We start from the raw sequence: 21,764 nt of genomic DNA, 5'->3' as shown, positions 1-21,764 counted from the left end.
GAGGTGTCAGCAGGCCCCACTGTAGTAGTGACTTTGAAGGTGAGATCTGTAAGATGAGAAGCAGCTAGTAAATGGAATCTAACTTAGGGTAACCCTATACTATTGGTATAATTTCCCCAGAACATAGAGTTAAACCCAAAGCTGCCTCCTTATATCAACCCTCCAAAGTAACTCCCAGGCTCCTTCAAATACAGTGCCTCGGAGTCTGCTTCTGTACAGTGTGACGAGACCTTGGGAAAGTGTGAAATTCTACACAAGTGGAAGATGTAATTATTGTATCCCACTAGAGAGACTATTTCAGGGAGGAAGATGGCACGAGGGAAATAGGTGTGAAAATCAGGTTCTTCTATTTCCACACCCAGGCTCAGTTCTCCGTGCCCTTGGGATGTGCTGGGTCTGCCTCAGGAAATATGTTTGTCTGCCTTCACTTGAGCAACAAAATCCTTCTTATCAGCTGCTGCTCTGAGAAGACACTGGTGTCCTTTTGCAGGAAACTAACAGGAAAAGAAAGAAAGCCTACCACTAAATACACTTCCTGAGGACAAAATGAAATGGCTGTTGCTCTGGCTGCCTGTAGGAAAAGGCTGAATAAATAAACACACCATCTCTATTGTGTAGGCAGACTTCCTGGGGGCAAGTCCTCATCTCCTCAGCCCCTTTCCCTTCTAAAATTGGCCATCCTGCAAAAAAGCAGACAGAGATCTTCTCTGGCTGCTGAGTGGTACTGAGCCTTATTTATTATTCTCCCCTTTCTCAAACACAGAGGAAACATAGAGTTAGAAGAAGAAGAGACAAGAGTAACAGGAAGAGGAACTTGATGTTGCTATACACCTCTCCTTTAACCTCACGGAACTTTCCCAGCAACTTCTGCTTTGAGCCTTTCTGTGCACAAACCTGGAAACACCTGGGAACACGCCCAGAGGAGAAGGGACCAGAGCTGGTGCATCTCAGAAAATCAAGGGGCCTGTTGAAATCACAGCTGCACAGGTGACTTGATTTGGAGGCAGAGGTGTAACTGTTATTACCTGTTATTTATTGAGCTCTAATGGTCTAGCACCACAGAAGAAACTGTTGGAGACGGAGGCTCTGGATCAGGAAACAGCTCCAGTTGAAAAGATCCTAGGGCATTTCCTTGTGAGGATAGTTTCTTCTTCTGCCTGGAACACAGACAAAAGGAAAGAACATGTACAAATATAAAGAGAGGGAGGGAGGGAGGGAGGGAGAGAATATTTGAGTACCTACTCCTAGCCTGAAAAGATAAGATGAGGTGAGCTATGCACTTGGACCTTTGTTCTTCTACAGTGTTTTCGGTTTAAAAATCATTTATACTTTAGGGGTATTTCTCTGCCATTTTTCTATATAATAATCATGGGTGAGCCCTGAGAAATGACTCAAAGCCAAAATAACGGGGTTTCCTTGATTATAGTTCCTCATTTTCTCTGGCCACTAGCCAGACCTCAATATCCTCCTCCCTTACAAGGAATCCACTCAACGCAGCCCTGCTGGGTCACTCTAACCTTGTAGTGATCTTTCGTTCATGTTGCAAACTGGACTCTCTTCTTCCAACTTTCTAATTGCAAAATTTCTCTTTCTTCAGTCTCTTGATTCTGACTTCTCCCAATCCAGGTGTGCAATCCACCTCTTGGGTGTCCTTACTCCATCCACGGAGCCTGGGTAGAATCCCCCTTTCTCTCATCCTCAGTTAACGACTGACAGCAGACTACACAGTGACCAGCTTCTTTTGAAAGGGACAAAAGTCACACAGCCAAGTCCTTGCTCATTCTGGGCACACTCCCCTCTCTCTGGAACTTTAATGGATCCAGGCTCAGATTTCTGCATACTGGAAGGTGCTGCCATACTTAGCCCATCTTGCTTGTTTTGAGCATGCCTTTCTTAGTATAGCGCAGGCAGGAAATTAGACTGGATCATGGCTTTGTTGGTCATATTTTATGAGCCCCAAATCTAGAATTGTGTTCTGGCAAGTATAGGGTACACATGGATAAATGAGGCAAAACATTTGAAAATTAGACCACTCTGGAAGTTACCGTAATCATAGCATATCTTTCCAGTAGCTTGGAGGGGCAACCAGATAGCATACACTCATATAACATTAATAATAATTAATGGTTACTGAGCGCTTACTATGCGTCAGGTCCTTCCTGAATAATGTAGATTATCTCATTTATTGCTCATAAAAGTTTCCTCCTAGTAGCTAGAAGGGAGAGAAAACCAATCATTATATACTCAATAATAACATTAATAGTAATAATAGTTATTGTATACACCAGGTACATAATATATGCCAGGCCCTGAATTGAACATATTCTCTCCCTTAATGTTTAAACAAAACCTACAAGTAGGTATTATTATTATTATTATTATTATACTAAGGTAGTCTGCTTCTAAAGTGACTCCAATGATCCCTCTTCTGGTATGTACATCCTTGTGTAATCCCCTTTTCTTGAGTGTGGGCTGGACCTAATGACTTGCTTTTAACTAATAGAATGTGGCAAGAATTTTGGGATGTCACTTCTGTGATTAGATTACAAAAGACTATGACTTGCGTCTCTTTAGCAGTCTCATTCTTACTGGCCCTCTCTCTTGCCCTCTTGCTGGCTTGCTCTGATGAAGTAAGCTGCCATGTTTTGAGGTGCTCTATGGAGAGATCCACAAGGCAAGGCACTGAGGGAAGTCCTGAGCTAACAGCTCATGAGGACCTAAGGCCTTAGCCTAAAGCCTGTGAGCTAAGGAACCCTGCCAACAATGATATGACTGAGCTAGGATGCAGATTCATCCTAATTGAGCCTTTTTTTAAAAAAAATTAATTTATATATTTGGCTGTGCCGGGTCTTAGTTGCAGCACTCAGGATCTTCGTTGCCGCGTGGGGGATCTTCGTTGTGACATGCAGGATCTTTAGTTGCGGCGTGAGGGATCTAGTTCCCAGACCAGGGATTGAACCCGGGCCTCCTGCATTCAGAGCATGGAGTCTTAACCACTGGACCACAAGGGAAGTCCCCCAATTGAGCCTTGAGATGACTGCAGCCTTGTGAGACCCCCAGAGCCAGAGAACCCAGTTAAGCTGCATCAGGATTTCTGAACCACAGAAACAGAGATAATAATTGCAGTTTTAAGCTACTAAGTTTTTGCGTAATTTGTTGTGCAGCAAGAGATAACTAATACATATCCCATTTTGTGGATGAAGGAACTGAAATTTAGGCAGATGAATCAACTTTCCCAAAGTCACACAGCTACGAATGGCAGAGCCAGGATCTGAACACATTTAGGTTCAAGAGTCTGAGTTCAAGTCTACTTTCTTATGAGATTCCAAGTGATTAGGAAACTGGAGCTCTAGAAGGTATTCTACTCTCTGAAATCCTTGGAGTGTAGCCATGTTTCCAGGAAACTCTTTGTGTGTGTGTAAAACTGGGATGGACAAAAGTTTAAAAGTTCTTTGAGCGGCCCACTCCCTGCTGCAGAAGAATGGCTGGTCCACCCATAGATCTGGTGATAGTAACCAGGGGTTCCATTCAATAGCACAATGGCAGAGCTAAGAGCTGCAGCCCATCCATTTTACAAGCACTCAAGCCATCTTACCTATGCTATGCAAGGTGGGTAGAGGGGTACACACACTTTTCTTGAGGATGAAAATTCATGCATTGAGTTATGAGAAGGTATGGTGTGCTATTTAAAAATCACATGAGCCCTGGAATTGGAAAGCAAATGGTTCTGCCTGAGGGAACACCCTCTTCCACTGACTTTTTTTTTTTTCTTCTTCCCTCCATGGAACAGAGCCTTGAACTTTGAAACCACAGTGCTTTGTTCGAGCATGGAAAGCAGCTTGGCACGTCCTTTTGTTGGAAGCTCCCCAGTTTGGGATGGCAAAAACATCTTCTTCCAGAAAATTTCCCTTTGTTTATCCAGAGCTTCATGCCACTGGTCACCTTTATGAAATCAAATGAAGATGCACTTGATGGCTGGCTGCAGGGATCTATCCTTCCTTGTCAGCTTTGCCCTGGTGCCGAAGCAGCACCTGGCGATTTCCAGGTGGCAGGAGAACGATGATCCCATAGGGTAGCCTTCTGGCCCCATTCTCCTTTCAACCAGTGGCAGAGGCTGCGCTTGGCTGGTGCAATTGTGCAACCTGGTGTAAAGTCCATAGCTGCGGAGGTGGGGGTAGGACTCTAAGCTGGCTCAGCACTCTGATTGTGGCCTCTTGACTCTTTCTCGATTTCATTACCCTCTTCTCTATGGGCCCTCTCTCTCTTTTTCTTTCTCTTTCTCAGTTCTCATTTCCTCTGTCTCTGTCTCTCTTTCTCTCTCTTTCCTCCCTTCTCTCCGATGCCTTCATCCCTGTCAACCTCCACCTTCAGGGGTCCCAAACTCAGGGAACCATCGCCTATCAAATATCATGGCTTTGCCCCTAACTTCTAGCAGCAGGCAGCTCTGGCCCTTGTCCGCTTATCTGAGTGATTTTCTTCTCCACCAGTTGTTTGTTTCTCTAATCCATTTGGAATTGTGTGTAGAAATCACGGAGAAAAAAATCCAAAACCGAACAAACAAAAACCCCCAAAAGGAGCTTTTCCATAGTGAGACTGACCCCTGGACTAAAACAGAAATGAAAAGAGACTTAGATTCTGCTCCCTTGAAAAGTGATATGATGAAAAGAGAGGAGTAGCAAAGAAAAGAGAGCAAAAAGCACCAGCACACACTAGAGCCCAAGGCAAACCATACCACTCAGATATTGGGGCATCACTCTGAGTCCATCATTTTCCACTTCATCAGGATTTATAAAGGTTATTTTTGCCTGTAATATACCTGTCGTCCCGGTCTTGCTCAAGTGGTTTTGCACAGATACCATCTGCACCACCTCCACAGCCAGCCATGCGACGCAAAGCTGCAGACTCCCTGACCCCAGGGCTCTTGCTTTTTAAGAGGGGGCCTTGAGAGTGATGGAGAAGCACATAACACAGGAAAGAAAAGAGAAGATGGATGGAGTAATTACTTTACAAGGTTACTTTGTGCACACAAAATCAAAACAAAATTAAAATGTAGGGTTCAAGCATTAACTTTTCCAGTACTGCATGGGCTTCGATAACACAATAGCCTTCTGTGGGATCAAAGAATGTTCCTTAAAACCTTCCTTCTTTAAGGTTTTCTCTCTTCTTACTGCATTGCACGTGTTTATATTACATTTTTCTTTTCTTTTTGAAAATTTATTTATTCTTGGCTGTGTTGGGTCGTCACTGCTGCGCATGGGCTCTCTCTAGTTGTGGCGTACCCTTTGTTGCGGTGCGTGGGCTTCTTATGGTGGTGGCTTCTCTTGTTGCAGAGCACAGGCTCTAGGCGTGCAGCCTTCAGTAGTTGTGGCACGCGGGCTCAGCAGTTGTGGCTCACGGGCTCTAGAGCGCAGGCTCAGTAGTTGTGGTGCACGGGTTTAGTTGCTCCACGGCATGTGGGATCTTCCCAGACCAAGGTCGGAACCCGTGTCCCCTGCATTGGCAGACGGACTAGACGGACTCTTAACCACTGCACCACCAGGGAAGTCCCCATTTTTCTTCTTAACTGATTTTCACAAGGAATGGGAGGGTAGGAGTGTATATGTATGTGTGAGCAAAAATATTTATAAATGCTTTTTTTCTTTTAGTGTATGAAATAGGAGGGGGACTTCCCTGGCGGTCCACTGGTTAAGACTCTGCTCTTCCAGATGTGGCACGTACATACAATGGAATATTACTCAGCCAAAAAAAGAAATGAAATTGAGTTATTTGTAGTGAGGTGGATGGACCTAGAGTCTGTCATACAGAGTGAAGTAAGTCAGAAAGAGAAAAACAAATACTGTATGCTAACACATATATTTGGAATCTAAAAAAAAAAAAGGTTCTGAAGAACCTAGGGGCAGGACAGAAATAAAGACGCAGACGTAGAGAATGGACTTGAGGACATGGGGAGTGGGAAGGGTAAGTTGGGACGAAGTGGGAGAGTGGCATGGACATATATACACTACCAAATGTAAAATAGTTGGCTAGTGGGAAGCAGCCGCATAGCACAGGGAGATCAGCTCGGTGCTTTGTGACCACCTAGAGGGGTGGGATAGGGAGGGTGGGAGGGAGACACAAGAGGGAGGAGATATAGGGTTATATGTATATGTATAGTTGGTTCACTTTGTTATAAAGCAGAAACTAACACACCATTGTAAAGCAATTATACTCCAATAAAGATGTTAAAAAAAAAAAAAATGAGCCCAGTAAGGAGAGTCTCAGCAAGCACCTGGGCAGATGGACAGCCTTGAAGAGTTGCTGTACCCTGTCATGCATGGGAGCAACCAAATGACTTCTGTGTCCCCGAGAGTAGCGGGGAAGTCACAGAGGGGCCCTCCATACCTGAAGGAGTCATACAGCTGGGATCTAGGGACACCTCTGCAGCACCCTGCCTGGCTGATGTTCAAAGCCCAGTCCAAGTGACTGCCATAGCTGTGGGTGTCAGTGTGAGCAGACGGTACCAGGGACTATGCATCCCTCACCCACTACTTAAGTCCCCAAGAAAAGGAGAGAACAGAAATCCCCAAAGCCATTAATGGCATCTTCTCTATGCCAGGCACTTGTTCTAGGCACTTGTATTACAGCAATAAATAAAACATTAAAAAAAAAGAAAAGACTCTGCTCTTCTACTGCAGGGGGCACAGGTTCGATCCCTGGTCAGGGAACTAAGATCCCACGTGCCGTGTGGTGTGGCCAAAAAATAAAATGAATAAATAAATAAAACGAAATAGAAGGAATAGCTGACCTTTGTGGCAATTTTCCTGGTTTTGTGATAGTAATTCTGTTCAGTTCCTGAACTTAGATGACAAGTCCTCTTAGTGAGGCTGGCCTAATTCTATGTTCTCTATGGCACATAGTGACTATGACTGTGCAAGAGCCATTATTACCCAAAGTACCATAATAATGGACATGTCCTCCTATGACGTTATTGTTTCCTATCTTCCAGGACATTAATTGCCTTCCAACTTGCTCTAAAATTGGTAGGTAGGACACACTGCCAAGACTAGAGAGAAGAAAGCTGCTGGTAATATACTAAAAAGCTGGGTAAAGGACTTACTGCTACCTCCTTCTCATTGGAGTGTCTTCACATTTACACGTTACTTCTTTTGTTATGGGATGTTAGTTCAGCCTTGCCTTTTGTCTTGGATTCCGTCTTATCATGGTCAATGTCTGATCTTTCCTTCAATTGAATGATTCAGACAACTCTGAAGTTATTTTGGCTTTTCCACTTTCCTTTTACAGGCTTTTTATGAGTCATTGAATTGAAGGGGAGGTTATTTCTAAATTGGAAGGTGAGGATGAGAGAAGGGGGAGGAAAGTTCCGGAAAATAACTGGGAAAAGACACCTTATTGTTATGTAGAGTTGCTGGAGGAATAATTTCCGCTTAGTTTGGTGATAGAGGTATGTAGTTTATTTAAACCTGACTAAAAATATATGTTAGAAAATAGACAATGTTTTTTTGGATAATGAACCATGCAGTTTTAAACTCCTTGTAGCTTGCTGGAACAGGATATAAGGGTAAATAGAAGAGATATGGAACAAAGAGTTAGTGGGAATAAGAAAGGGGCAAAGTCCAGATTCTTGGTGCCACAGAAAGTCTCCAACCACTAAAGGGATGCTTAAGAGGGAAGTACCCTTGACCTGTCCCAGTCCATTCCTGAGTGTATGTTTCATGACCCACAGGTTTGTGTATGCTAGGTGGAGTTGTGAGGAAGGTACATTTAAATCTGATTCAGAAATTGAAAGAATAATTAGGCCAGCATTTTGCTATTTAGGAGCAGGAAAAGGGGTGGAAATGAAAAAGAAATGCAAAAAACTAATGATGGATATATTTCTAGGAGCGCAAGAGTTTTTATAGCAACACCAAATTTCTCAAAAGTGTCTACTGTGATTTGTACCCAAATGAGTAAAAATGCAATCATTTATTCTTGTGCATTGTGCCAATATGCGAAAGGAACTGCAGTCTTTCAATGGTCCTAATTTAGACTGCTTAGGAAGAGGAGAGGTTTAGAAAAAGGACAAGTTTTTAAGTATCTGACACACAACTAGTAGGGCTATTTAAGAACTGCTGAGCATAAAAATCAAGTTGCGGGAGCCGAATTCTCTTGTCCAGAGCATCACAAGGGTAAAATATGGCCCATTTAGTCCAAACTTGCTGTTGGTTGCCTGGTCACTTCGCAGGAGCCAGCCAGGGGTGAGTCTGGAAGCTGGAGAACCCTCAACACGCCACTTCAATTTATTAACTGCAACCAAAGTGGACTGACCTCTGCAAAATAAACGGTTGTGCTTTGCCCTTTAGCATGGAGACTTCTGGAAAGAACGTCAAGGAAACTGGGCATCTTAGGACCTCAAGAAGGGGAAATTTTAATCTGTATACTGCTTTTCTCTCAAGGGGTTGTAAATGATTTTTAAACACAACCTCTGATGTTGCTGTTTTGTAAGTACTACCCCCTGGGTAAGCTATTAGTGATAAGCTTCTCCTTATAGGGAGGAAGTTGGAGAAAGGGACGAGTTTCCAGAGTCCACTGTACCACAAAGAGTTAACCCTTCCCCTCGAACGTGAGCGTCTGCCCCTCGCTTTCTACTGCGCAACCAAACTGTGCCCAAGCTAGAACCAACCATGGCCGTCACATACTTTGCCAATTGACTTAACAGACACTTTCGGCAGCCTATCAGAACTTTGAACTGCCCAACCATCAACCAATTACAACTAAAGCTTGGTCTAGGACGCTCCAGGTCCGGGAGGGGGGGGTAATACCGGGTCAGGAAAAGGGGTGGGAAGGAAGCTTTGACGGACGGGTAAACTAAACCAATAAGAGCAGAGAGCTGCCGCCCCACTACCCAATGGAGAGATAGGAAGTGTGAAGCGGGGTGGGCCTGTTGTCATGGGGGAGGTGGTGGCGCTAGGTGGCTACTGGCGCCCGAGGTAGAGGCAGTGGCAGTGGAGTTGGCCGCGGGCAGCGGCAGGTGAGTACTGGTAACGCGGACCTGAGGTCTGGGGGCAGTCGCGGGGCGGAAACTCCAGCTCGGCGCTCCTGAGGCGGAAGCCAGCGGAAGGGGGCCTGGACTGCGGGCCGGGTCGGGCCCCGGTCGGGGCCGGGGCCGGGGCGGGGGCGGCGGCGGCGGCGGCGGCGAGTTCGCGCTGACTGGGCTGGTGGGAGAGCAGCCCGGCTCCTGGCGGCGGAGTTCGTGGTGGCAAGGTAGGCTGGGGCCAGACCCAAGCGGGTCAGGCCGGGAGGTCCCTTGGGACGCTTAGCTGCGCGGGTCTGGGGCACTGCCCGGCGTCCGGTGTGTGAGGGGTAGGTCCTTGGGGAGACGGGGGTGTCTGGGGTCCCAGAGAAAGGGGTGACCCGGGGTGACCGGTTACGACCTGGTCCGCGGGCCAGGTGACTCGGACAGGACAGCTTGAGTGCGAGGAGGAAGGGGAACCTGGGAAGCCCGGGAGCGGCCCGAGAGGAGAAAGCTGGGGGGCCGGGAGACTGGGAGTGGCCCGGGTCCGAGGGAGAAGGGAGGCCGAGGGCGGCCGGGGTCTCAGCGAGGGCGTCGAGGAAAGGCAGGGAAGGCACCTGAGGATCCTCCTGAGAAAGGCGGCCATCCGAGAGAGGAGCGCTCCTGGGGTTCTTGGGGAGCTTTGGAGTGTCGGACCCGTGGAGACCTTGAATAGCTTGGGGAGGAACGGGAGCGCCCTGCCCCCCACCGCTGGTCTGGGATGGGAAATTCAAGACTGGCCTGGGAACCCCTAGGTCTGAGGGTCTCCAGGAAACCAGGGTTTTGAAAAAAGTTTTGGAGGGGTAGCTCGGGTTTGAGACTGTGGTGAGGGGTTTAGGTGAGGAATGGAAGTTCTCTCAGTTGGGGATAAGTCAAGCAAAATGACACGGCGGTGGGCGGGAGAAGTTGTTTCCTTGTAGGAAGGGAGTGGGAGGTAGGGTGTAGTAGGAGGGAGCGAGAAAGTTGCTCGGGAAGAGACTAGAGGTCTTGTGGAAACTGGCCGGAACAGTAGATATGAGAAATTAACATGGGGCCCTTAATAGGGTCTAAGGACTTCAGAAATAGTAGAACCTTCAGCTTCGTAATACTAAGATGCCATCTAGGACCAGAGAAAGGGTTCTAAAAGCAGAGTTGTGACTTACATTCCAATGCTTTAGAAAAGAAATTTGTTTTAGGACGCGAGCAATAATGTTAGAAAATAAGGACATTGACAATATGGGGAATTTAAAAGGGGAAAAGGGGATAGCTGAACTAAAGGAGTGCGACCGGGGACTTAGAAGAGAGGCATGAAGAGAACAGGCTTAACTTTCGCCAAATTAGAAATAAATTTGAATTCTAGTTCTACCACTTAGCTTTGACAACTTAACCTCTCTCTGTTTGGAAGTTTCATCTGTGTAATAGGAATAACAATACTTCCTACTTCTTAGGGTTGCTTTTTCACATGAGTTAATATCTGTGGAACTTTTAGAATAGTGACTGGCACAAAGTAAGCACTGTACTGGATTATTAAATGTGTAGAGGATAAAGAAAGTCCTGAATTCTTTAATGCGTTGTTCTCAAACTTTAACTTAAACCAGAATCACCTGGACGGCTTGATAAAATGTAGACTGCTGGCTCCACCCAGAGTTTCTGATTCAGTAGGTCTGGGATGGGGCCTGAGAGTTTGCATTTATCTCAGGTGATGGCTTATGTTGGTCAGGGGAACCACTTGCTTTATTGAAAACAGTAATAATGTAGCAACCTTAAAATACTTGTCTACCCTGCTAGAGACAGGTAGAAGCAAATTGCAAAACAAAGATCCTAATAATGTATAAGGGATGCCGTATTTTAAGCCTGTGTTTTTCAAACTGTGGATCATGATTTATTAGTAATTTATAAAATCAATTTAGTGGGTTAAATTGATTAAAAATAAAATAGAATAGAACAGAATTGACTACCATTGCACGTGGCAAGGAAAAATATTGTTTTGGGAAATTTTGCTCATACATGTGTGTACTAGGTCACAATGTAAAATGTATTTCTTGCATTAAAAAGAGTTTGTAAAACTGTTTTGAGCCATGCAGTGCAGCAAAAGCAGCCCTTCAGTAGGGACATCCAGCGACTGGGTTTATTGTTTATTTATTTTTCTTTTTGTGGTAATTTTATCAGGTGGTGATACATTCTATTAAATTTCTTCAGTTTCTGAATTGGTTTCTCCTGTGTTTGCCTTATCGTACATTGTGTTGCGCTTCTTTTTAAATACTGAGAATCTTTAACAGGAGGACTAAAGGGAATTTGAGGTAGAGAGGTGAAATTGAGTGGTGTTTCTCAGATGTGGTCCACTTTTGTTTCACTCATGCCCTCTTGTTTACCTTTTCTTTTTTACCAGTGTACTGTAAAGCACTGTCTGTATAAAACCTAAGTATACACAGACGTGTTGACAGTAAACAACCAACACAAATAGACTGGTTTGAGATCAGTTCCTGTATAGAAAGTAAGCAAAAACCAAATAAGACACATTTCAAAAGAGAAAAGCAAAAGGGTGTTTCCTTTTTAGAGAGTAAGGAATTCTGAAGTTTTCATGGCCTTAATACAAAATATATAATATAAAAGCATTTTTAAGGGAACCAGATATACTTGTGTATTTTAGATTTCTAGGTTTTTGAAGAAAGAAGACATAGTAATAATGCTCAGATGCACCTGGGATAGAGTTTTAACTACAAAGTAAATAGTTTATTAAGCAGGAGCTTTTGTTTTGATGGTTTTCTCCCTTGAGAATGATCTGGATCTGGCATAGAGTTGTAAATTTAACTTGTTTGAGGGACCCAAATGTAATCTATATACTTATTTTAAGCTATATTAAGAATATATATGTATGTTTTGTGCTGTTCTTCGTTTGATTTTTCTTCTGTAAGACTAGATGGTTTATATTTAGAAAGAGTTGATTCATGTTTGTTTTAATGGATGTAAGGACAGAGAAAACAGTATTGAAAACTGAAAGACATTCTTATAGGTCTCTTTAAAATCTTTAATCTAGGGGATTTATAACCCTTTCATTAATGTTTTATGAAATTGTGAAGAAACTTTTGGAGTAGCTTTGCATCAGGATTTTTAGATTTTTTTCTCAAATAATTTTTAGTTCTATTTCATGTTTTTATTATATTTTTACAAAATTTTAATTTTTGTTTGGAAGACTATGAAACATGTAATTATTTCATTTTTGAGTTGAAAAACATAAGCAGTCTTTTCATAAAACAAATTTACTAATTTTTTGTGGCAGAGGTTCCAAGGATGAAAGCTTTTGAATTACTTGCTTTGAGTTAAATGTAGTATCCCTACCACCAAAATGGTTAAGTCATTGTACAATTGATGGGCACTTTTGTATAGATCATTCAGTTCTTTTTTTTTTTTTTTTTTTTGCGGTACGTGGGCCTCTCACTGTTGTGGCCTCTCCCGTTGCAGAGCACAGGCTCCAGACACGCAGGCTCAGCGGCCATGGCTCACAGGCCTAGCTGCTCCGCGGCATGTGGGATCTTCCTGGACCGGGGCACGAACCCGTGTCCCCTGCATCGGCAGGCGGACCCTCAACCACTGCGCCACCAGGGAAGCCTGATCATTCAGTTCTTTACTAACTGATGGAAGAATGTAAAATCTTAGTAATCGAGTGTGGGAAAAATATAAAATTCATTCGTCATAATTGTGGACATTAACTAGTTTGATTACTTACTTGCTTTTTAATGAATGGACTTTATTCAGTTGACTTATTATTCACCCATAATTTAATCATACTTATCTAGGAATATCTCTGATTGCTCAACCGTTTTTACAGTGAGATTTGTTAATTTGTAGTTGAAAAAATGGTGGTTTTTAAATTCCAGAGAAACTGCTCCTGATGGTACAATTTAGTGAGGCTCATTTTCCAGTTTCAAAGATTATTCAGGTAAATGGTTTTTAAAAGTGGAAGTTCAATTAACACTAGTTCATTAAGTTTATTTTCTATTTCAATAAAGTTTTGTCTTTTACACATCGCTTCTGATCTGCTTTCTCTGCTTCTTTCTCTTCAACTACTCATACAATAAATCCTAATGGAAATGTGCTGCCTGAAAATCTAGTTCTGTGAAAGTACAGAACCCCAACATCTGGTTTTTAGTTTGCTGGGAGAATTCCTTTTATCAGAAAAGGTCCCGTGGTAAACTTATTACCTTAAAAAAAGTCTTTTAATAGAGTACTTGGAAAGCTACGTGTTTTTTTATTTTAAATAAATTTATTTATTTATTTTTGGCTGTGTTGGGTCTTCGTTTCTGTGCAAGGGCTTTCTCCAGTTGCAGCGAGCGGGGGCCACTCTTAATCGTGGTGCACGGGCCTCTCACTGTCGCGGTCTCTTGTTGTGGAGCACAAGCTCCAGACCCGCAGGCTCAGTAGTTGTGGCTCACGGGCCCAGTTGGTCCGCGGCATGTGGGATCCTCCCAGACCAGGGCTCGAACCCGTGTCCCCTGCATTAGCAGGTGGATTCTCAACCACTGCGCCACCAGGGAAGCCCGGAAAGCTACGTTTTACTTTGGACTTGCCAAAATACATGTATTGTGTTTAATAAATTTTGATTTCTATGGAATGGATCTTTAATTCTGCCAGTTTCTGAACTCTGATATATGTTTCCTTGGTGGGGCTAGGGAGAAAGGAAACAATTGTACTCCTTAAATTTTTTTGCTATATTATTTTTTATCTTGACATTATGATAAATCCTTTATTTGCAAAGAAATACAATTTTTTGGAAAGAAAGAAAAATTTATTTGCAAAGAAAATTTATATTCAGTAATATAATGTATTGGAAATCTCATTATTAAAGATGGAAATTCTATATAAGGCTTTAGGACGTTTGTTCAGATATGAGACACAGGTAATGATAAATAGGATGTCATTATCCTATTGCCATATATTTTTGAGAATATAAAATATGCACTTGTAAATCTTGGGGCAAAAGGATTGAGACTAAGGGAGAATGAGGAGAATACTGATATGTTTGAGGAGGAGTCGGAGGATCTGCAGGAAGTATGTCTAGAGGAGTGAGCCTTTCTTGGCAGTTTTCCTGGAGTGACATATGTAAAGGAGGATGATCCTATTTGCAACATTCTCGCACGGACATATTTTTCGCTGTGCTTGTTAGAACTCTTTCTTTGTTGTGTTCCTCTCAGGAAAGCGTGTCAGAATACAAATGAATACACTGAGAATTGCTAGTCCTAGGATGGGAGGCTTTGCAGGACCATGTGGATTTAGAAGGCTGGACACTTGTCTCTGCTCCGGTTCTTGGGAATAGGTGCCCAACAATTGTAACTAGGCCAAGTCTTCCCAGTTGTCCTTTCTAATGGAGTCTGGGATTAGGCAGTAGGAAGAGACTCCCAGTCATCTTAAATGGATTAACCAAGGGGCTGCTTAATAATTAATGTTCAGTGACTTCCCTTTCCCTCTCTACCGAAACTGTTTCTCCCTACTTGCTTGCTGATACCTTACCTTCAGGATCAAAGTCTTGAGTTCTCTGATTAGATAGCAAAATATTAATTGTGGTAACTTGTTTATATTAAGGTGGATATAGTTAATTAGGAAAATGATTATTATCCAGTTTTTTTCCAGTTTAGTTGGGGAGGAAGAGGGATTTAAAGCCATAGAACACTGCTTGGCTCCTGAATAAAGGCAAAGTCAGGGAAGTCAGGAACACAGAAAAAAGCAAAATTTATATCTTTAAAATTGACTTCCTTTGGCCTTAGAAAAGTAAAAGTGGTGCTTTTGTCCTGGTCAGCTGTGCACAAGTACTCCATGGGTACCTTTCAATTGTGTCATGTGGTACTGCTTTGCATAATTTATAAGGGTTTATTTACCTAGTTATTTTTAATATAGCTGACTTTGTTATCAGGAATTTTAGCTCCCAGGATTATTTCATCAAGATAAACTTTTTTTTCAACCTAGAATCTCATGGAGTCATAGAATAGCCTGATGATCACAGAAGTATATTTGTAATAGCATATTATGATATTGAAAAAAGCATCATTTGTGTTCTGAGTAAGAATGATAGAATGGAAGAAAAATCCAAGTTTTATCATTGTATGACCATGTTTTTGAATCCTGGATCTGTCATTTACTAATTGACTAATTGGGCAGTTTATTAAATCTCTTGTAGCCTCAGTTTTGTCATCTATAAAATAGAGCTTATCCTCCTTAACTAAGCTGAGAATTAAATGAAAAGCATTTTATGTAGTACCTTGCTTATAGTGGGCACTCAACACATGATGATGTTAATTTTTTTTATTAGTAATTATAACAATATTAGACTTCTCTTTCTAGGAAGGGCTAATATCCCAGATACTGTGATTATAAGCAATGTGGCAGTTAGAAAAACTGGAATTGACTTTATTTATTTATTTTTAAATTAATTAATTTATTTTTGGCTGCGTTGGGTCTTCATTTAAAAACGGGGTCATCTTTTATTATTGAGTTATGAGTTGTGAAAAACCTTTATATGTTCTGGATACAAGTCCCTTGTCAGATGTATGATTTGCAAATATTTTCTCCCAATATGTGGCTTGTATTTCCACTTTCTTCCTTTCTTTTTTAAAATTAATTAATTAATCTATCTTTGGCTGCGTTGGGTCTTCGTTGCTGCATGCAGGCTTTCTCTAGTTGCGGCGAGCTGGGGCTACTCTTTGTTGCTGTGCGCGGGCTTCTCATTACGGTGGCTTCTCTTGTTGCGGAGCACGGGCTCTAGGTGTGCGGGCTTCAGTAGTTGTGGCACGTGGCTTGCAGGCTCAGTAGTTGTGGCGCACGGGCTTAGTTGCTCCGCGGCATGTGGGATCTTCCTGGACCAGGGTTCGAACCTGTGTTCCCTGCACTGGCAGGCGGATTCTTAACCACTGCGCCATCAGGGAAGCCCCTATTTTCACATTCTTGATGCACGAAACTTTTTTTGAAGCATAAAACTTTTTCACTTTGATATAGCGCTATGTTTGTGCTTTTGGTATAATATCTAAGAAACAATCGCCTAATCCAGGGTCATGAATATTTATGCCTATGTTTTCTTCTAAGAGTTTATACAAATTTTAGTTCTTATGTTTAGTTCTTTGATCTATTTTGGGTTAATTTTTGTGTATGGTATGGAGAAGGGGCCCAACGTAATTCTTTTACATATGGTTATCCAGTTGTCTCAGCACCATTTGTTGAGACCATTACTTTTTGTTTATTGGCTTGTTAGAAAAGTTTAATAAAATTTTCTGCTTTGTTACTGATTCTTTGAAGTAGCATTTTGTTGGCCTTTTGGTCTAGTGTGGCAGTTGGGGTCATGGTGCTGAGGGAAACAGTTTAGAGTTGCAAGAATGGGTTATAAATGAACCTGCTGATTTAAATATATGGTTGTCTAATTTCATCATTACATTACTTTATACTTGAATACTATATGAAGTTCAGCTGCCATTTTTCTGCCTACTGGGCGACCATGTCCCATAGTTCTGCAGAAGCTTCAGTGCTGGACCATTTAATGGAAATCAGGGTCAGATTTTTAAACATGTGGCTTAAAAGAAGAAAAGCTTCTATTATGGCCCCTTTTCCTACCCCTCCCCCCTTTTCCTTCTTTAACTCACCTATCCTATTACCTTTTTATCTTAAGAAGACTCTTCTTTTGGACTATTAACAGATAGTCTTTTTCTGAAGGAAGATCAAATACTAAGGCTTTTTTATTTTAAGTTGGAGATTGAAGGAAATGTTTTATAGTGACGATTGAAAACATTATAGAGAAATTATAAGTATTTTTGTTAACCTTGGTAAATTTAAAATCCAGAATTAATATCAATAATATCAAAGTTTCCTTTTCCTTGTAATCCTAGTTGAAGGTTAGAAATAGCATGGTATTTTCCTTTCATTTAAAAAAAAAATAAAAATACAGTTATTTTACAACTTGTGAGATTACTTAGCATTTTGAAAGAAACATTATTTATAGAACATTTAACTCTAAATTGGGCTTTTAACTTTTTTCCTATTTTAAGAGGCATTAATTATTCTCTTTTGGAGGTCTTACAAGCAAAGGCAAAAGTATACATCTTTTACGGAGTATTTGAATTTTTTGTGTCTCATCTCTGTAGAGTTCTGCTTCTTTAGAATATGAGGCCAGTACTTTGCCAAGAAAGAGCTAATTTCCTGGGAAATCAGATTGCTGGCTTGACTTCTTGCTGTGCCTTTCCCTTCTTCTTTTGTTGCTTTGTAAAAGAGCTGAGCTCAGTCCTGTGGAAAATCACTAAATTATCTAATTATTTTCCCCAGTTCAAATTAAATATGATTGATATATATTTGCACTGCATTGAATTCTGTGAGTTTTTCTTGTTATAGATTTGTTAGCATACCCTGAAGGACTTTGACTTCATTTGCTGAGTTGGCTGTTCGTATCTGAAATAATATAATACTAATGGTGTGTTTCTTTAATGAATGTTCTTACTCTTTTGGTCTTTTTTTCCCCCTCCAGTAGACCTAGTTAGTGAGGGGTATAACTTGTGTTCTTACAATAAAATTCAGACACTTTTATTAACATACATTTTATTAACATACATTTTAATATCATTACAATTATTTGAAAACAGTTTAAAAGAGCTGAAGAATGTTCCAATAATGGATACATCATTTATACAACCAGTGTCCATAGTGTTCACATTTAGATTGCTAATTTCCAGTTATTATAAACAAAACTTTAGTGAATATGCGAAACCCAAATCTTTGTCCACATTTCTGTGTTCTTTAAAAAATAAATTTATTTACTTATGGCTGCGTTGGGTCTTCGTTGCTGCCCGCGGGCTTTCTCTAGTTGCGGAGAGCGGGGGCTTTTCTTCGCTGCGGTGCACTGGCTTTTCTTTGTTGTGGAGCACGGGCTCTAGGCGCACGCTTCAGTAGTTATGGCTCTTGGGCTCTAGAGCGCAGGCTCAGTAGTTGTGGCTCACAGGCTTAGTTGCTCTGCGGCATGTGGGATCTTCCCAGGCCAGGGCTCGAACCCGTGTACCCTGCATTGTCAGGCGGCTTCTTAACCACTGCGCCACCAGGGAAGTCCCACATTTCTGTATTTTTAAGATAGATTCCTGTAAATGGAACTATCAAGTCAAGGTATACATTTCTTAGGGCTTTGAAGAGAGCAAAACATTGCACAGTTGCTCTCCAGAAAGGTTGTAGGACCAATTTACATTCCCATTAGCGATACATAAGATTGAGATATATACCTTTTAAAGTATTTTAAATATTTAAAATGTTAACATAAAGAGAAAATAGTAACTGATTTCTTAAATTTGAATTTATTCGATCACTAGCCAAATATTTTAAATGTGATCTTTAACCTTTAAGTATTTCCTTTAAGTTAAGTTACTGTTGTTTTTGAATTTCATATATTTGCAGTAATACCATATGTACTCTTGGGACTTCCCTCGTGGTCCAGTGGTTGAGACTCTGCACTCTCAATGCAGGGGGCATGGTTCGAGGATCAGGGAACTAAGATCCTGCATGCCGCGTGGTGCGGCCAAAAAAACCCCCCAAAACCAAAAAACAAACCAAAACCCCATATGTACTCTTTTTATCTGACTTCTTTTGTTTAACATGTTTTTGAGATTCATTTTGTTTTGTACACTTTTATTACTAAGGAAACCATAACCAATAGAAAATTACAGCAATGGTATGGCCTTTAAAATAAAATGCCATTAAAGCATTCTCTAAACCACAGTTTGTTAACTATTTAATTTACCTCAAGTCCAAGTTGTATCTCCCTAGGACACCATTTCCATCACAGTAGCCATTTTAAGCCAGTCTTATTTCTACACGTGGGTAATTTCTGGAGAGAGCACTCTACTCAGGATGAACATGCACCAGGAATGCATAAGAAAAATATGTATGCGCAAATACATTTAAAAGTTTCTGTGGGAGAATCATTTAATAAAACCCTGGGATTTATTTGCCTCTTAAAAGCACCAATTAAAACATTTCTCAAAAGTTTATATTGTGGCAAGAAAACTCAAGTTAGTTACTAAACAAACAAAAAATAAGGTTATTTTCAGAATAAAAATTATCTTCAACTAGGGATTGTTTAAAATGCATTTTAAAATGAGAGAGAATTTGAAGAGAATAAAAATAAGACTTCTTCACTGAATAGTAAATTCAAAACATTTTTGTAAACACCAGATAACTTCCTAGGTGGCATAGTATTCCATTTTATAAATATAATACACTTTGTTTTTCCATTCTCCTGTTGATAGACATTTGCATTATTTCTGTTTTTTTTGTTTTTGTTTTTTTTGCCTGTTATGAATAAGACTGCTGTAAGCATTCTTGTACAAGTCTTTTAAACATATGTTTCATTTCTCTTGGTCGAATACCTAGGAGTGGAATTGTTGGGTCACAGGGCAGATATATGTTTAACTTTATAAGCAATTGCTGAATGGTTCTCCAGTTGCTCCATGTCTTTGCCACCACTTGGGTTGTTCGTCTTTTTGACTTTTAGCCATTCTAATGGGTGTAAAGTGATATCTTAGAATGGTTTTAATTTGCAATTTCCAGGTGACTAAAGATGTTGAGCACTTACTGATTTTTTTTTTTTTTTTGGTTAAAATCTTTTACAAAGGCAAATTTGCAGATTGATAGTAAATACTTTAACAGAAAGTTCAGTGTGTTTTATTACTATATAATGGATCTAGACTTATCTGATTTGTAAGATCAGAGATTAATTTGTAATTAAAAGTAAAATGAAAAATATTTCAAGTATAAGATTTTTCAGAAGGTCCATATCATAGTGATAATTCATAGTGGTTTCTTGGAGTTAAGTAAACATTTGCTGTTGATTAATATTTGTGAGAACTTTGATAAGTAAATGATTCAAAAGGAAGACTTCAGACTGTGTGTTGTAGAGCTGCTTTTTGAATTTTTGCAATTGAATCATTGATTCAGGAACATTAATATTGCATGATCTGGCTCAAAAACTATTCTGTATTTGAGCCACACGTGAGAACTGATAGTCTAGTAAGGGTATCAGGTAATAATAATAATACTACCAACAGCTAACACTGTATTCCAGGCTTTGCTCGAAGTGCTTTACATGCACTAATTTAATCCTACAATAATCCCTACGAGAGTAGGTACTGTTATTATCCTTACTTTCCAGTTGAGGAATCTGAAGCACAGAGGTTAAGCAGTTTGCCCCAAATCATAGAGCAAGTGATGGACTCATATTCTTACCCCTCAGTGCTAAAGTAATTGAATCAAATGCAGTCAAATTTGCATTCTTTATAGAATGTGTGGTAGTGGTGGTCAGAGTTTAAACTGGGATTTCTAAGTTTGAACATAGGCTGTCTACCAGTCTCTCTCCCTTCACTATCAATACTCCTGTCATGTATCCCGGGGGGTGATTTATGGAAGGAAAGTTTTATCTGAATTAACAGATGATGGAAACCCTAGTAACCTGAGATTGAGTGCTTTCCTAGAGAAGATGTCATTTCTCTCTATACCTTAATTGACTCTTGGAATTGGAGCATTTATTTTTGGACAGTCTTTAGTAGTGTTTGTTTAACTGGTCTTTGTGAAAATCTCTAAGTGTAAATGTTTAACATCCTCTGGAAACAAACTGAGTGAGATACGAGGTTGATGGAACTTGTGCCTGAAAAATGTTGGGCCTAATAACAGCACTATCTAAAATACTTAATGTTCATAGATATTTATGATGGGGAATCACAGTTCTTGACATTCTTTTCTTTCTTTCTGAAACCCCTGCATACTGACCCATGGAACACTTCTTTGTCATTAGTTTGGGTTTAGATAAGATTAATCTTTGAGGGGAGGACTATATTTTTTGGCTAGTTTCCTTGAAAGAAGATTTGGAGATGGAAGAAAATGAAAGAAGTATCGGCTTTTTCTTTCACCATACCTTTTGTGGCTTCCTCCACTTCTGATTTGTGTCTGTTGATATGTTGATATCATGGGTAACTTGAAGTTGGGGTGGGTGGGAAGTATTTTGTGTGTATTAAATGAGGGAATGCCAATTCCCGAATGAATAAATCATGAGATACGAGTTTAATTCCTGTGCTGCCACACTCTGTGATTTGGCTAAATGTTTTAAATTCTCTGGGTCTTTGTTTCTTCTTTAATAAAGTGAAGTCATTGGACTAGATCTTTAAAGTTTTTTTGATGCTGAAATATTTAAATTATTCTAAAAATTACAGTGAATAATACAATGAATATAATTCAGTTTTTCCATATAGAAAATAAGTAGTACTAACACCCCATTTATTGAGTATCATCCATTCCTCACTGATCTATAGTGAGGATCTGGTTTTTTTTTTTTTTTTTTGGCCACACCACGTGGCTTGTGGGATCTTAGTTCCCCAACCAGGGATTGAACCCTGGCCCTCGGCAGTGAAAGCACCGAGTCCTAGCTACTGGACCGCCAGGGAATGCCCTACAGTGAGAATCTTAAGTCATATGTCATGTTCTGTATACGCATGGGCCTGTTTTTTATGCTCTCTCTATTTGCCTATCCATGAGGCAGTACTACACTGTCTTTATTTACTGTAGCTTTGTAATAAATTTAGATGTCTGGTATGGTGAGGCCCCATCCCCCCACTTCATTATTCTTTAAAATTATCTTGATTTTTCTTCTCTCTGTTAGCCTATAAAATTCTGTGATTTTGTGTGTAGAACTGTAATACTGCTTGGTAATCAATACTTACTTATTGAATGAGTATAATGAACAACAGCT

At 40.7% G+C, this 21,764-nt stretch overlaps 1 protein-coding gene across 12 annotated transcripts in view; it reads left to right on the top strand.

Moving 5' to 3' along the window:
* The first annotated feature begins 8,883 nt into the window (after positions 1-8,883).
* NUMB (NUMB endocytic adaptor protein) overlaps positions 8,884-21,764 on the top strand; it is a 182,544-nt gene continuing 169,663 nt past the window's right edge. For 7 of the 12 annotated variants that reach the window (XM_012531472.3, XM_033438613.2, XM_033438485.2 and 4 more), the window contains exon 1: positions 8,885-9,007. The gene's annotated coding sequence lies outside the window, so the exon portion shown is untranslated. Of the gene's footprint in view, positions 9,008-9,090; positions 9,241-21,764 lie in introns of those variants that run through there. The other 5 variants (XM_033438274.2, XM_033438310.2, XM_033438095.2 and 2 more) reach the window with 2 other exon arrangements.

The sequence above is a fragment of the Orcinus orca genome, chromosome 2, assembly GCF_937001465.1.
Source record: "Orcinus orca chromosome 2, mOrcOrc1.1, whole genome shotgun sequence".
In the NCBI taxonomy this organism is placed as follows: Eukaryota; Metazoa; Chordata; class Mammalia; order Artiodactyla; family Delphinidae; genus Orcinus; species Orcinus orca.
This window is presented reverse-complemented; position numbering and strand designations above follow the sequence as displayed.